Source organism: Peromyscus maniculatus, chromosome 1, assembly GCF_049852395.1.
Source record: "Peromyscus maniculatus bairdii isolate BWxNUB_F1_BW_parent chromosome 1, HU_Pman_BW_mat_3.1, whole genome shotgun sequence".
In the NCBI taxonomy this organism is placed as follows: domain Eukaryota; kingdom Metazoa; phylum Chordata; class Mammalia; order Rodentia; family Cricetidae; genus Peromyscus; species Peromyscus maniculatus.
The window spans coordinates 2,993,017-3,006,506 of NC_134852.1; the positions used below are offsets into that span (position 1 = coordinate 2,993,017).

The following is a 13,490-nucleotide window of genomic DNA, read 5'->3' on the forward strand; positions in this document are numbered from 1 at the left end:
GTTTGGGCGATAAAATATGAAATCTTTCTCATTTCTTGGCTAAGCCTGATGCTGAGGAGAGTATATGGGGGAGATTGGCTTCACATTAATGTAAATCAAGTTCAAGTGTAATTAATCAGCCACTCAATGGGACATTCCCAGTTCATCATTTGATATGTAGATGAGAAGAATAATTAGCAGTCAAAGTGATTTTCCTTGAACAAATTGTAGAAAGGTAATTTTCTGCAGGTTTCTAACAGTGTAGTATAACTGTAGTAATAGGAGAAAATTGCCTTCCTGTCATTTAAACTGGTACTTCACATACCTCAGGGCTTCCATTGAGATTTCTGACAGTCCTCTACCTCATGCTGCTCCCTGTGTTCTATGTCCTTTAGCTCACTTATGGACATTTCAATCCTATCCTGAGTGATCGTGAACAGTTTCCCAGTCTGTATCAGATGGCCCCCAAGGACACAGCTCTGGCCCTGGCCATGGTCTCTTTCATGACTCACTTCAACTGGAACTGGGTTGGGCTGGCCATCTCAGATGATGACCAGGGTCTCCAATTTCTCTCAGATCTGAGAGGAGAAAGTGAAGTCCAAAGAATCTGCTTATCCTTTGTGATCATGATCCCAGTCAACAAGGAGTTATACATGTCAAGAGCTGAAGTGTATAACAACCAGATTGAGACATCATCCACAAATGTTGTTATCATTTATGGTGACACAGACAGTACTCTAGCTGTGTGCTTTAGAATGTGGGTATCACGTGGTATGCAGAGAATATGGGTCACCACCTCACAGTGGGATGTCATTACAAGTAAGAGAGACTTCACCCTTGACTCATTCCATGGGACTCTTGCTTTTGCACACCACCATGCTGAGATTTCTGGTTTTAAAAATTTTGTTCAGACAATGAACTCTTCCAAATACACAGACCTATTCCTGGCCCAACTGGGGTGGATGTTCTTTAGCTGTGAAGCCTCAACATCTAACTGTAAGACACTGGAGAACTGCTCTTTCAATGCCTCACTAGAATGGTTAATGGAACAGAGTTTTGACATGGCCTTTAGTGATGATGCTTATGATATATACAATGCCGTGTATGCTGTGGCCCATGCTCTCCATGAAATGCTTCTTCGACAAGTAGAAAACCAGCCAGTCTCAACTCTGACAGAACTGGATTCTGACTGCTCACAGGTACTGTATCTTCCAGTGGATGGTACTTGGTGTCATCAATGTTATAATCTCTAAAGAGTCTTTCACATGCCGAAACCAATATTTGTCATGTATGTGGTGTTTGCTATAAGGGATGGTTTGCATAAGTGTACTCACCTGATTCTGACCCCAAGGTATGCTCTGGGGACCTTAACCCTCGTGATTCTCTGATAGCTATATTACAGGAAATAGTGCTGATTCAGTTCAATACCTACTTGTGTACCTGTGTGTGTGAGTACATTTGCATCTGATTTTCTGTATGTTTTGTGTTTGTTTCTGTGTATGTGTTTGTATCTTTGTGGGTGTCTAAATGTATTTCTGTGACTTTGTATGCATGCGTATAGATGTGGTACTTTGCATGTATGAATATCTCTCTCCTGTGTTTGTTCGTGACTGTGTATATGAGCATATATTTGTTGTGTGTGTCTCTTTGTGAATATTTTTATCAGTGTGTGTCTCAGTGTGTGTGTGTTTTTTGCTTGCTTAGGTCTGTCTGTATGTGTGTGTTAGTGTGTATGTGTATTAATGAGTGTGGCTCTATTATGTGTGTGCCTCTGCATGGGTGTTTGTGTGGAAGTGTTTGTGTGTGTGTGTATGTGTGTGTGTGTGTGTGTTTATGGTGCATATTTATGTTTGATGTTTGTGTGTTTTTCTTTTTTTTTTTTTTTTTTTTTTTTTTTTTTTTTTTTTTTTTTTTTTTTTTTGGTTTTTCGAGACAGGGTTTCTCTGTGTAGCTTTGCGCCTTTCCTGGAACTCACTTGGTAGCCCAGGCTGGCCTCGAACTCACAAAGATCCGCCTGCCTCTGCCTCCCGAGTGCTGGGATTAAAGGCGTGCGCCACCACCGCCCGGCTGTTTGTGTGTTTTTCTGTGTTTGTGTTTGATGGTTTCCCCTGAGAGAACTAAAATTCTAGGAACACAATAACTTTATTTATTCACATGCTTTCACTGAGTTTCTCCCTTGGGCACCTTCAATAAAGTTGTCTTAGGATGAAATAAAATCATCTTCAGACTTAAAATAAAGGAATATAGTATAAAGCATGTTGCCTATCTTTCAGCTTCACCTATATCTGAAGAATATGCACTTTGTTAATCCTGCTGGAGATGTAATACATATGAATCAGAAAGAAAAACCACAAGCAGAGTAGGGCATTTACCACATTTCTAATTTCCCCCATGGTGTTGGACTTAAGGTGAAAATAGGAGAATTTATGCCATATTTTCCACATGATCAACAGCTCCATTTATATGAAGATATGATAAAGTGGGCCACAGGAAGTAGAGAGGTGGGTCTGACAAAAATATATTGATGTACACTTCCGAGTTGTAGCCACTGTCAAGTGAGGCCATTTGGGTTTCTCTGTGACTTAGTGAAATTAGATAGATGATCATGTAAAGACATAATTTTAAACTTCTGGATGATGTTTCTTCCCTTCGTTTTTTAAAAATATGATTTTTTGGTACGTTTTTGAAAATCTAAGAGAAACATATGATATATTTTTATCATATCAGACACATTCTGCTTTGTAAACAAATATAAAACTAGATATGACCACTTGATATTATTCACAGTAAATTTATCAATATTCTCTTGGTACCATTCTGATTGCTGCCCATTGATTTTCACCTCTTCTGTTGAATCTCTAATCCACATGCTGGAAAGACTGAAGCTACTTTTAAGGAAAGATTTGGAACTAGGAACAGATATGCAAGTCTTTAATTTATATTCTATAATTTTTTCAAGTACTTTGACTAGGAGGTCTTAAACTGCCTACTTGTCTAACAATACATTCACATTTTTCATGGGCCACGTTAGATATCTTATTAATTAAAACTTGTTTTTTTATACTTTTTATGTATATGGATGTTTTGCCTGTATATATTTGTTCCATATGAGTATTAGGTATGTAAGCATGCCCACAGAGGGACTATGACACCCAGTGCCTGAAAACAATTTTGAGCCTAAGTGTAGGAGTTGGGGGATTGAGCAGCAAATGTGATAGGTTGCTGCCACCTCTCCAGCCCTCAATCATAATTTCAAAAGGAATCCTTCATTATGAGAGCATTTCGTTGTGCCTTAATTCTTACATAACTCATTCAAGCAAACAAACAAGTAAAAAAATAAACAGAAAGGTTTATATTATTTCCTTGTTTGGTTTGACTCATAATTAAAATAATTTGGCTTTTGAAAAATTTGAAAATAAAATATCCCATTATGTGTTCCCAGATATATCATAGGTATTGATTCTGATGTGTCTGGTTTTATATTATCTGAACTACATTGCCTACTACAATATTGTTTGCTGAATTTGAAAGGGGTTTACTTCCAGAAAGTGTGCAAACTTAATCTGAAGTGATATCTCAAGTTGCTAAGATACAGTTAAATCAGGAGTTAATATTCTATTTTCACAGTGATGAGAAAATTATGCTCAGAGAACATAGCAACTGTGTTGAAGTTTTAGCTACTAGCCTGTACCACTAGATCAGAAGAGAGTAATGAAATCACAAGTCTGCTTCTATCAGGCCTAACTTGAGCAAACATTACAAAACATCAACCAAAAGGATAGGGAGGACTAAAAACAAACCAATATGTGCCATATTCTAGATATGCAAATCGTAATGCAGAAATGAAACTTGCAAACAGTGAGGAAGCAGGACTCCAAATGATACAATCATAGGCTTAGGTGACAGTGAACTCAATGACATACTAAACAAAGACTTCAAAGAATAGTTGTAAGAATGTTCCAGAAATCAAAGAGCATTCAAGTTACCTCTGAGGATAATCCAACTAGACAAACACTTGCAAATAATAAGGAATTGAATGAAAAAGAGACAAAAATTCAATAGAGGTACAATAACAATGAAGAATTCATACTGCCACTCTGAAAATGAAAGACACAACAATTCACACAGCAAACTGTATTAAATGTGTTACTAAGACAATATCTCAATTAGAAGACAGGCTATTGGGACTTGAAACAAGACAGATGAATTATTATTTATTATATAAAACAATATAATTATATAATTCATTACATAAATATATAATTAATTCATTATACAATTATATACTTATATAACTCATTATATAAAACAATAAGGAATGATGAAGATCAATAAAATATCAAGTTAAGAAAGCACAGGCAGAAGAGGAGAACAACATGTGAAAGGACCAAAGGTATTTCTAATAGAATGACAGCCACAATTTTACCAAATGCTGGGGAAATATGGCCATCCAGATAGAGGAGACTGTCAGAGTGCCCAACAGACAGGTTCAGAAAAGGATAGTTTGAATTTTGAATATTACTTAAACTCTGAATTAGGCAGAATAAAGAGGAAATTTAGGTTACAAGACAGAAGGTCAATTTCATTGAAAGTCTTCATAATCACAGTAACTTTATTCATAGACACTTTAAAAGGAGGGAGTATCAATTATGTGTTTCAAACAGAGACAAAATTTCCAACTTCAATTACGACATACAACAAAGCTGTCCTTCATAATTTAAGGAAGATAGAAAAACTTATAATGGTGACCACAAATTGCAGGAATATATAGCTACTGGAACATCATTAAGGAAGACAATTCCAGACTGTCTTGACATGTCACACTCCTTCACACTGTTTATTAAGTTAAACAGTAGATGTCACAGGAATGTGTAGACTACACTAGATCACCAGACAGAAAAGCAAAGGTTTGAAATCCATGAAAACTTACAAAAACACCAATTGACAATAATCACAAATAACATTCATTAATAACTGAATTTGAAGAATCCCACTCTTTAATCAAAGCACACAGACAAGGATTTTTTTCAAAAATAAACAATACTCTGTTGCTCAGAAAGAAAACATTGCACTCATAATGAAGAACAGAATCTCCACAGAACAGGAAAAAGACTATTCCAGTCTTTCAGTAAAGTGAATCAGAAAGAAGAAAACTGTACTCCAATTAATGAACATGGATGGAGAAATTCTCAAGTAAATACTGGCAAACAGGTCTCAACAGCACATCAGAATGATCAATCCCTACACACAAGGTGACTATATTACAGCAATGTCATGCTGTTCAACATATGCAGATCAATCAAGTATAATATGTCACATAAATATGTGATCAAATATATAGGATAGAAATTATATGCTCATTGAAAAAGATACAGAAAATAGCTTGAGCGATGTCCAGCATCCATTCAGGGAAAGCAAACATAAAAAAACACATTTGAAAAATAGAAAGGACATTTTCTGACAAAATGTTTTTTATAAAACTGAACATAGAAAACACTATATGACATGGAGAGACACTTAAAGCATTTCCACTAAATTCAGAAATGGAATCAAGTGTGGTGGTGCTTCCCAGAATTGATGAAAAACTAAAAATTAGGTCACCAATATGACCAGAGACCAATTAGACAATGAAAATTTCTCAATGAAGTTTCTTTTTTTCTTGTAGCTCTGCTTTGTGTCAAATTGACAAAGCTAAGCTATACAATGGGTGGGTAGGATGTTCAGTTCAGGCATTCCAGTGGTGACACTACATATACTCCTAGATCTTCTTGAACTTTTAGTAGTTCAGAAGCACTTCAACACTTCATCAATTTGTTCTCACATGTTCATGTGTGGACTTGTACAAAGTCCTGAAAGAAATGTGTTCACTCAGGTCATGGATAGAAAGAAAACTTGTTAACTACTCAACATGATGAGATGCTATAACTATTGAAGGAGTAGTCAGACTCCCGGCCCAACATCTGTCTGATTTTCCTCAGATGCCCTCTGCTGTGTGCAGTGTTGATTGTCACCCTGGATTCAAAAAAATCCATCAAGAAGGAATGGCAGCCTGCTGTTTTGATTGCATTCCCTGCCCAGCAAATGAGATTTCCAATGAGACAGGTAAGTGTTTACTGCAGGGAGAAATTGTTCAGATTGACTTTCTTCTTCTATCTGAACTGAAATATGACTTCTGCTGTCCACACTGCACTTTCGAAGGGGCCTGGAAAGGTGCTGCACTGCTTTGTGATATTCACAAGAGGAGACTGCTCAGACATAGGTTTAAGCTAAATAAAGTCTTCATTAGATGGATGTCATCTACAGTTGGTGTACAGGACCCCAGTGTAGCACTGAGCCTTTCTCAGGGTGAGATTTGAAGCAAAAGAACCATGTTCTGGGTTGACATACTTCAGTTACCAAGAACAGTGAGCCAAAAGCAGTTCCACAGAAGCTAAAAAGCAAAGTCAGTACATTTTGAGACTTTCCCAGTACTATAAGGACTATGATGGATTAGGGCTTTGCTTCAGTTTGGCAAGTGGTGCTTCTAGGTGGTGAGTTTTACATTCTGAGTGGCACATCTATCATGGAGTCCGTTGAGCTAGGGAGGGTCTGGGGACATTCTAAGTTCTGTGGCCCTTTTGCAGCACAAATAAAATCTATTCCTTTCCTAATTTTGTTTTACAAGTATGTGATCAATAATAATGTCCTTATAAATAACAACCTGTGCCTTCACATATACACTTGACTCACTGGAAAATCATCATTGGTAGTATTTTGTAAAAGAAAGTGTCTTGAAAAATCATACACCCCTGTGAGGGAATGCTGCACTATATCCGTCCAAATGATTATATCCCTGTAAAGGTACATGTAAACTAGATTGGAGTCATGAGTCTTTGTATATATTTGGTTATTCATTTACCCTCTTTGAACGTATGTATGTATTCCTGTGTGAGTTCATATGCAGGAGATTGTGGAGACCAAAATAGTGCATACAAGTTCCAGGACCTTGAGTTACAGACAGGTGTAAGCTTCCACGTGGATGCTGAGTCCAAATCCGTGTTCTCTGCAAGAGTTGTAAGCACTCTTTTTTCCACTTTTCTGTGTTAAGAAATTTTCTACTAACTCCACATACTATCCACGATCCCCTTTCCTCCCTCCTCCCACCCCCAGCCCTCTTTCCCAAGCTACCCTGCATCTCCACATCCCCCAAATCGAGGTCTTCCATGGGGAGTCAGCAGAGCCCAGCACACTGAGCCTAGCCATTGCACCAAGGCTGTGCAAGGTGTCATAACACAGGCCTCAGATTCCAGAAGCCTCCCCATAGACCAGGGACAGATGACGATCCCCCTGCCTGGGTGTCCCCCAAACAGTTCAAGCCAAACAACCATCTTCTGTATCCAGAAGGCCCAGTCCAGTCCCATGGGGGAACCACAGCCACTAGTCCACAGTTCATGGGCTTCCACTAGTGTGGCAGGTCATCTCTGCAAGTCCTCCCATCATAATCTGGACATCCCTCTCTTGTAGTATCCCTCCTCTCTCTCATTTGAATTCCTGGAGCTCAGCATGGTGCCTGGCCTTGGATCTCTGTATCTGCCTCCATCAGTCACAAAGGCTCTAGGATGACAGCTAGGTTATTTGCTAGGCTGGTCAATTAAATAGACCAGTCCAGGCACCCTCTGGATCACTGTCAGCAGACCAAAGTGCGGTCAACCTTGTGGATTCCTGAGAGTCTCCCCAGCACCCTGCCTCTTCCTATTCCCATGATGTCCTAATCTATCATGGAATCTTCCTCCCTGCCCTCCCACTGTGTCCCTGTTCCAGCTTGACCCTCCCATTCCCCTCTGTTCTCATCCCCTACCCTCACCCTCTGCCACCCCCACACCCAGTCCACTCATAGATCTCATCCACTTCTCCTTCACAGGGTCATCCATGTGTCCTTCCTCTGCTCTTTCCCTGTTAGCTAACCTCTCCAGAGTTGTGGGTTGCAGTCTGGCTATTCCTTCTGTCCCATTTAGTATCCACTTATGAGTGAGTACATACTATGTTTGTCCTTCTGAGTCTAGGTTACATCACTCAAAATGACATTTTCTAGATTTTTCCATTTGCTTCCAAATTTCATGACATCATTTTTTACTGCTGAGTAGTACTCCATTGTGTATATGTGCCATATTTTCTTTATCCATTCTTCAGTTGAATGGTATCTTGGCTGTTTCCAGGTTCTGGTTATTACAAATAATGCTGCTATGAACACAGTTGAGCACATGTCCTTGTGGTAAAATTGGGCATTCCTTGTGTATATACCCAAGAGTGGTATAGCTGGGTGTTGAGAAAGACTCATTCCAAATTTTCTGAGAAACCACCATACTGATTTGAAGTGTGGCTGTACAAGTTTGCATTCCCACCAACAGTGGAGGAATCTTCCCCTTGCTCCACATCCTCTCCAACATAAGCTGTTTTCACTGTTTTTGATCTTAGTCATTCTGACAGGGTTAAGATGGTATCTCAGAGTTGTTTTGATTTGCATATCCCTGATGACTAAAGATGTTGAGCAATTCCTTAAATGCCTTTCAGGCATTTGAGGTTCTTCTGTTGAGAATTCTCTGTTTAGCTCTTTAGACCATTTTTTAATTGTATTGTTCAGTATTTTGATGTCTAGCTTTTTGAGTTCTTTATATATTTTGAAGATCAGCCCTCTGTCAGATGTGGGGTTGGTGAAGATCTTTTCCCATTCTGTAGGCTGTCCTTTGGTCTTATTGACCCTGTCCTTTGCTCTATAAAAGCTTCTCCATTTCAGGGGGTCCTATTTATTAATTATCGCTCTCAGTGTCTCTGCTACTGGTAAACACTCTTAACTGTTGAGTCATCTCCTGCCACTGAATTCATGAATCCTACACAACTTGTTCTTGCCACTGCCTACAAACATTGCTGACAAACAGAAATATTGAGTCACCATGTGCTGTGATGGTAAAGAAGTGTTGTGTGGTGGTGGGCGTGGTGTTTATACAGCATTTGATAAATAGCAAGTGTTTTGTGTTGTCATTTAGCTGACAGGTGCATGAGGAAGACAGCATGAAGATGTGAATTCAGTGTGGTACCATAATGCTGCAATGGGAGCCTGCTAAAGAAAATTTGGGATGATGCACGTGCTGTTACTTCCATGTGAGGGAGGTTCTCAGAGAGTTTTGACTGATGCCATTGTAGGTTTACTGACTAAAGAGGAGGAACTGTGGGTAAAACTACTAGAAACAGCTAAACACAAGACAGCCCTTGATTTCATATAAAAAATGGGGAAAATTTGGACACTTGATGTAGAAAAAGACAGGTATCCCACTTAAGATTTTTGTACACAGTAGCAATGAATGTCGCAATAATACAAATAAAATAGTTTTGTAGTGAGAAGAAATAACCGCAATTATTCCAATGATAGTTTCACATACACAATCCATATAAGTCAACACATTATTGATTTGGAGGTGGCCAAATTCAAACGAGAGTCCACCAGTGTTTTTGACATTTATTGTCAGTCATTGTCTATAATGCAAAGATCATTTTAAAAAGACATTTGGGGCCGGGCGGTGGTGGCGCACGCCTTTAATCCCAGCACTCGGGAGGCAGAGCCAGGCGGATCTTTGTGAGTTCGAGGCCAGCCTGGGCTACCAAGTGAGTTCCAGGAAAGGCGCAAAGCTACACAGAGAAACCCTGTCTCGAAAAACCAAAAAAAAAAAAAAAAAAAAAAAAAAAGACATTTGGGGCGTTGGAGAGATGTCTCAGCAGTTAAGGGCATGGGTTGCTCTTCTAGAGGTCCTGTGTTCAATTTCCAGAAACCACATGCTGGCTCACAATTATCTATAATGAAATTCACTGCCCTCTTCTTGTGTGCAGGGATACATGCAGGCTGAGCATTATATACATAATAAACAACTAAATCTTAAAAAATATATATATTTAGGGTCAATGAGAAGAGTTAGCAGATAAATCTCTTGCCACAAGTCTGATGACCTGAACTCATTGCAGGAAGCCCATTGAAATGAGATGGAGCCAACTCCTACAAGATACCTTCTTGACAATTGCACTTTACACACACACACAAAAAAAAAAACCACTGACACACATGTGTAAAAAATAGATTGTAAAACAATTGATTTAAGATAATAACTATAAAGGGCATTTATATTAATAAATACCAACAAAAAATAAACAAAAACTTTATGTTTATGAATATTTGAATTAGTCATATGTAGAGGATAGTAAATCCTTTACAGGGCCAGGTCCCAGTGAATGACACCGGAGGTATCTGATGCCCTTTGTACCAGAGTTACAGGTAGAAATTTGGGACTTCACATGTTCTGGGAACTGGACTTAAGTACCCTGTAAGAGCAGACCATGTTCTTAACAGATGAGCCATCTTTCCAGCCCCTTAAAGAACAACAAACAAAAAATGTAATTATAGATGTCCATAAATGCTAGTTTGGTTTTATTCATGGAATGACTTAAAATCCTGGAAGCACATCATTGCTCTCCATTATTATCCACAATTTAGCACAATTACAAGCGTATTTCACTTATTACTGTGGTGGAAATTACAACTTATGAATGGGGTATTATTGTTCACTTCAAATATTCTGTGTTGCCATTCTCACTTGGGAGTTCTCATCTTGTCTTGTTCATGCTGTTTTACCAAAAACTCCTTCAACATTGAGTACATTAGTAGAACCCAGGTCTTTTGGAGCCCACAGAGGTTTCCTAGTGATATCTGAGCTTGTTTTACCAGCAGGGCTGCATACAAGGATGATTGGACCTCAGACCTGGGTACTAGGTGTTTGGTAGGGTCTACATTTAGCTGTATCTAGTATTGGGGAGTTTTTTTTGCCTCCCCCTTGACATTGATATAAAAATTCCTTTGAAATAAAGTTCTGGGCTGGTGGATTAGGATCTAGGCTCCACTGAGGCTATCTTGTGTTTCTGTCTCTCTCTTCTCTCTATACTTCTATCTAAATCTCTTATCCCTCACTCCCCAGGAACATCCAGAGGGAAAATACCCACAGAGGTCTCATATAGAAGTAAATTAGGGAAGGAAGTAGGTGCTCTGTGCTCACAAAGGTGGTGATATAAGATACAAGCCTTCTGGGTGTTATATATGTGTAGAGTTTCTACCTTAATAGTAGGATTATTTCATTTTATAAAATGTTTAGTGTCCCTGTTCCCAGATGAGAACACAACTAAAGGCATTATATTTATTTATTTATTTTGAGAATTTCATACATCATTATAAAATCTCTCTCTCTCCCCATTCTATTTCCCACAAATCATATGCAACAAAAACTCTCAAAATCATGAGCTCTTTTTAATTTACTAGTTTCAAACACTCATTTTCATTTTCTTTCACATAAATATGCACTTTTATGCATACACACAATAGATTCAATTTGTTGTTTCTTGGCTACTCATGTGTTTGGTGATGATCATATGGGAATAAAAAAAACTATAAGAAGTTTCATCCTGGATACGACCAAGTCTCCATCTCTCATGGGGGCATCATTTCTAATTCAGACAGGAAGATTCATGTTATAGTGTATCAATAGGATCTGTGTTTGTCCTTGAAGAAGATAGGCATTATGAAATGGAAGCAGTGCTTTTCAGAAAAGTCTCCATTCCAAAACACACTGGAGTGGCCTGTCCATAAGAAATGCTGAAGTTGCACTAACAATACTTTTGCTTTCTGCTTCAGATATGGATCAGTGTTTGAAGTGTCCAGAGGACCAGTATGCCAATGCAGAGCAGAACCACTGCCTGTACAAAGATGTGACATTTCTGGCCTTTGATGACCCCTTGGGGATGACGCTGTCCTGTATGGCCTTGGGTTTGTCTGCATTCACCGTTCTGGTTCTTGGGATCTTTGTGAAGCACCAAGACACTCCCATTGTGAAGGCCAATAACCTCACTCTCAGTTACATCCTGCTCATCTCCCTCATCTTCTGTTTCCTATGCTCCTTGCTCTTCATTGGCCATCCCAACTCAGCTACCTGTATCCTGCAGCAAATAGCATATGGAGTTTCATTCACTGTGGCTGTTTCCACTGTGTTGGCCAAGACAATTACTGTGGTTTTGGCTTTTAAAGTCACTACTCCTGGAAGAAGGATGAAGTGGCTCCTGGTATCAGGGGTACCTAACTACATTATTCCCATCTGCACCATCATCCAAATTATTCTCTGTGCAATCTGGCTGGGAACATCTCCTCCCTCTGTTGACACTGATGCATACTCTGAGCATGGCCACATCATCATTGTGTGCAACAAAGGCTCAGTAACTGCTTTCTACTCTGTCTTAGGATACCTGGGTTCCTTGGCCCTGGGAAGCTTCACTGTGGCTTTCTTGGCCAGGAATCTCCCTGACACATTCAATGAAGCCAAATTCATGACGTTCAGCATGCTGTTGTTCTGCAGTGTCTGGGTCACTTTTCTCCCTGTCTACCAAAGCACCAAGGGCAAGGTCATGGTGGCTGTGGAGGTCTTCTCCATCTTAGCCTCCAGTGCTGGATTGTTGGGATGTATCTTTGTCCCCAAGTGCTATATCATTTTGATAAGACCAGAGAGAAATTCTCTTCAAAAGTTAAGGGCAAAATCATCTTCCAGAACTCACATTTCATAAATTTTAAATGACACATGTAATGTTGGTACTGAACAACCTATTAGCATACGATGAAAGATTATTCATTAGCTAGTGACTCTCACTGTTTCTTTTAATGATGTTGTTTTTCAGTGACATGTGTACTACTTTTATCTACATTGTCTCCCACAAGCTTCCAATTAGTCATCTATTTTTACAAGACATGGCTGTTCGAAATTAGTGCAGAGTGGTAATGTTCTCTTTGTCTCATATATACTATAAGATTTATAATAAAATCTGATGCTTCTTTTTGATATCTTAGTGAATGTAAGACATTGACACCAATTGATTATTGGAGAAATTGAAGGAAGTTTGTGACCTCATGTTTGCAGATGAAGGCAACACAATACTACCCCTTGTAGGGGAAAGACTAGAGAATTCTGATGCATCATGGGAGTTAGAGGAGTAGAACTTAGGAGAGAAGGATGTTTCAATAAACAGATATTGTAGAATATTGCAGAAGCTGGAGATTTGTCTCAGTAGACAAAATCATGTGCTGCTCTTGCAAAATGGCTGAGTTCAATACACAGCCCTCATAAAATGTAGTTTACATCACCTGTAACAGTAGCTCCAAGGGATCAATGCCCTCTTTGGGCCTCCAAGGACTCTTATACACACACATGCACATAACAATACACTCAAAACACAGACATACACACACACACACAAACACACACATACATTCACACACATCTGAATCCAACACCTTTTTGTCTTTCACTGGAAAGCAAAGAGATTTCTATGGGATTATAATAATATATAATTCATTAAAAGAAAATATACTAGGATAAAACAAAAAATAACACATTAGATTGAACAAAAGAAACAAAGAGAAGGAAAGGAACCCAAGACAACTCAAATGAATC

At 38.8% G+C, this 13,490-nt stretch overlaps 2 pseudogenes; one reads left to right on the top strand and one right to left on the bottom strand.

Moving 5' to 3' along the window:
• Window positions 1–12,606, top strand: part of LOC143266781 (vomeronasal type-2 receptor 116-like) — a 59,847-nt pseudogene extending 47,241 nt beyond the window's left edge.
• Window positions 1–13,490, bottom strand: part of LOC143266768 (vomeronasal type-2 receptor 116-like) — a 76,738-nt pseudogene that overhangs the window by 50,115 nt on the left and 13,133 nt on the right.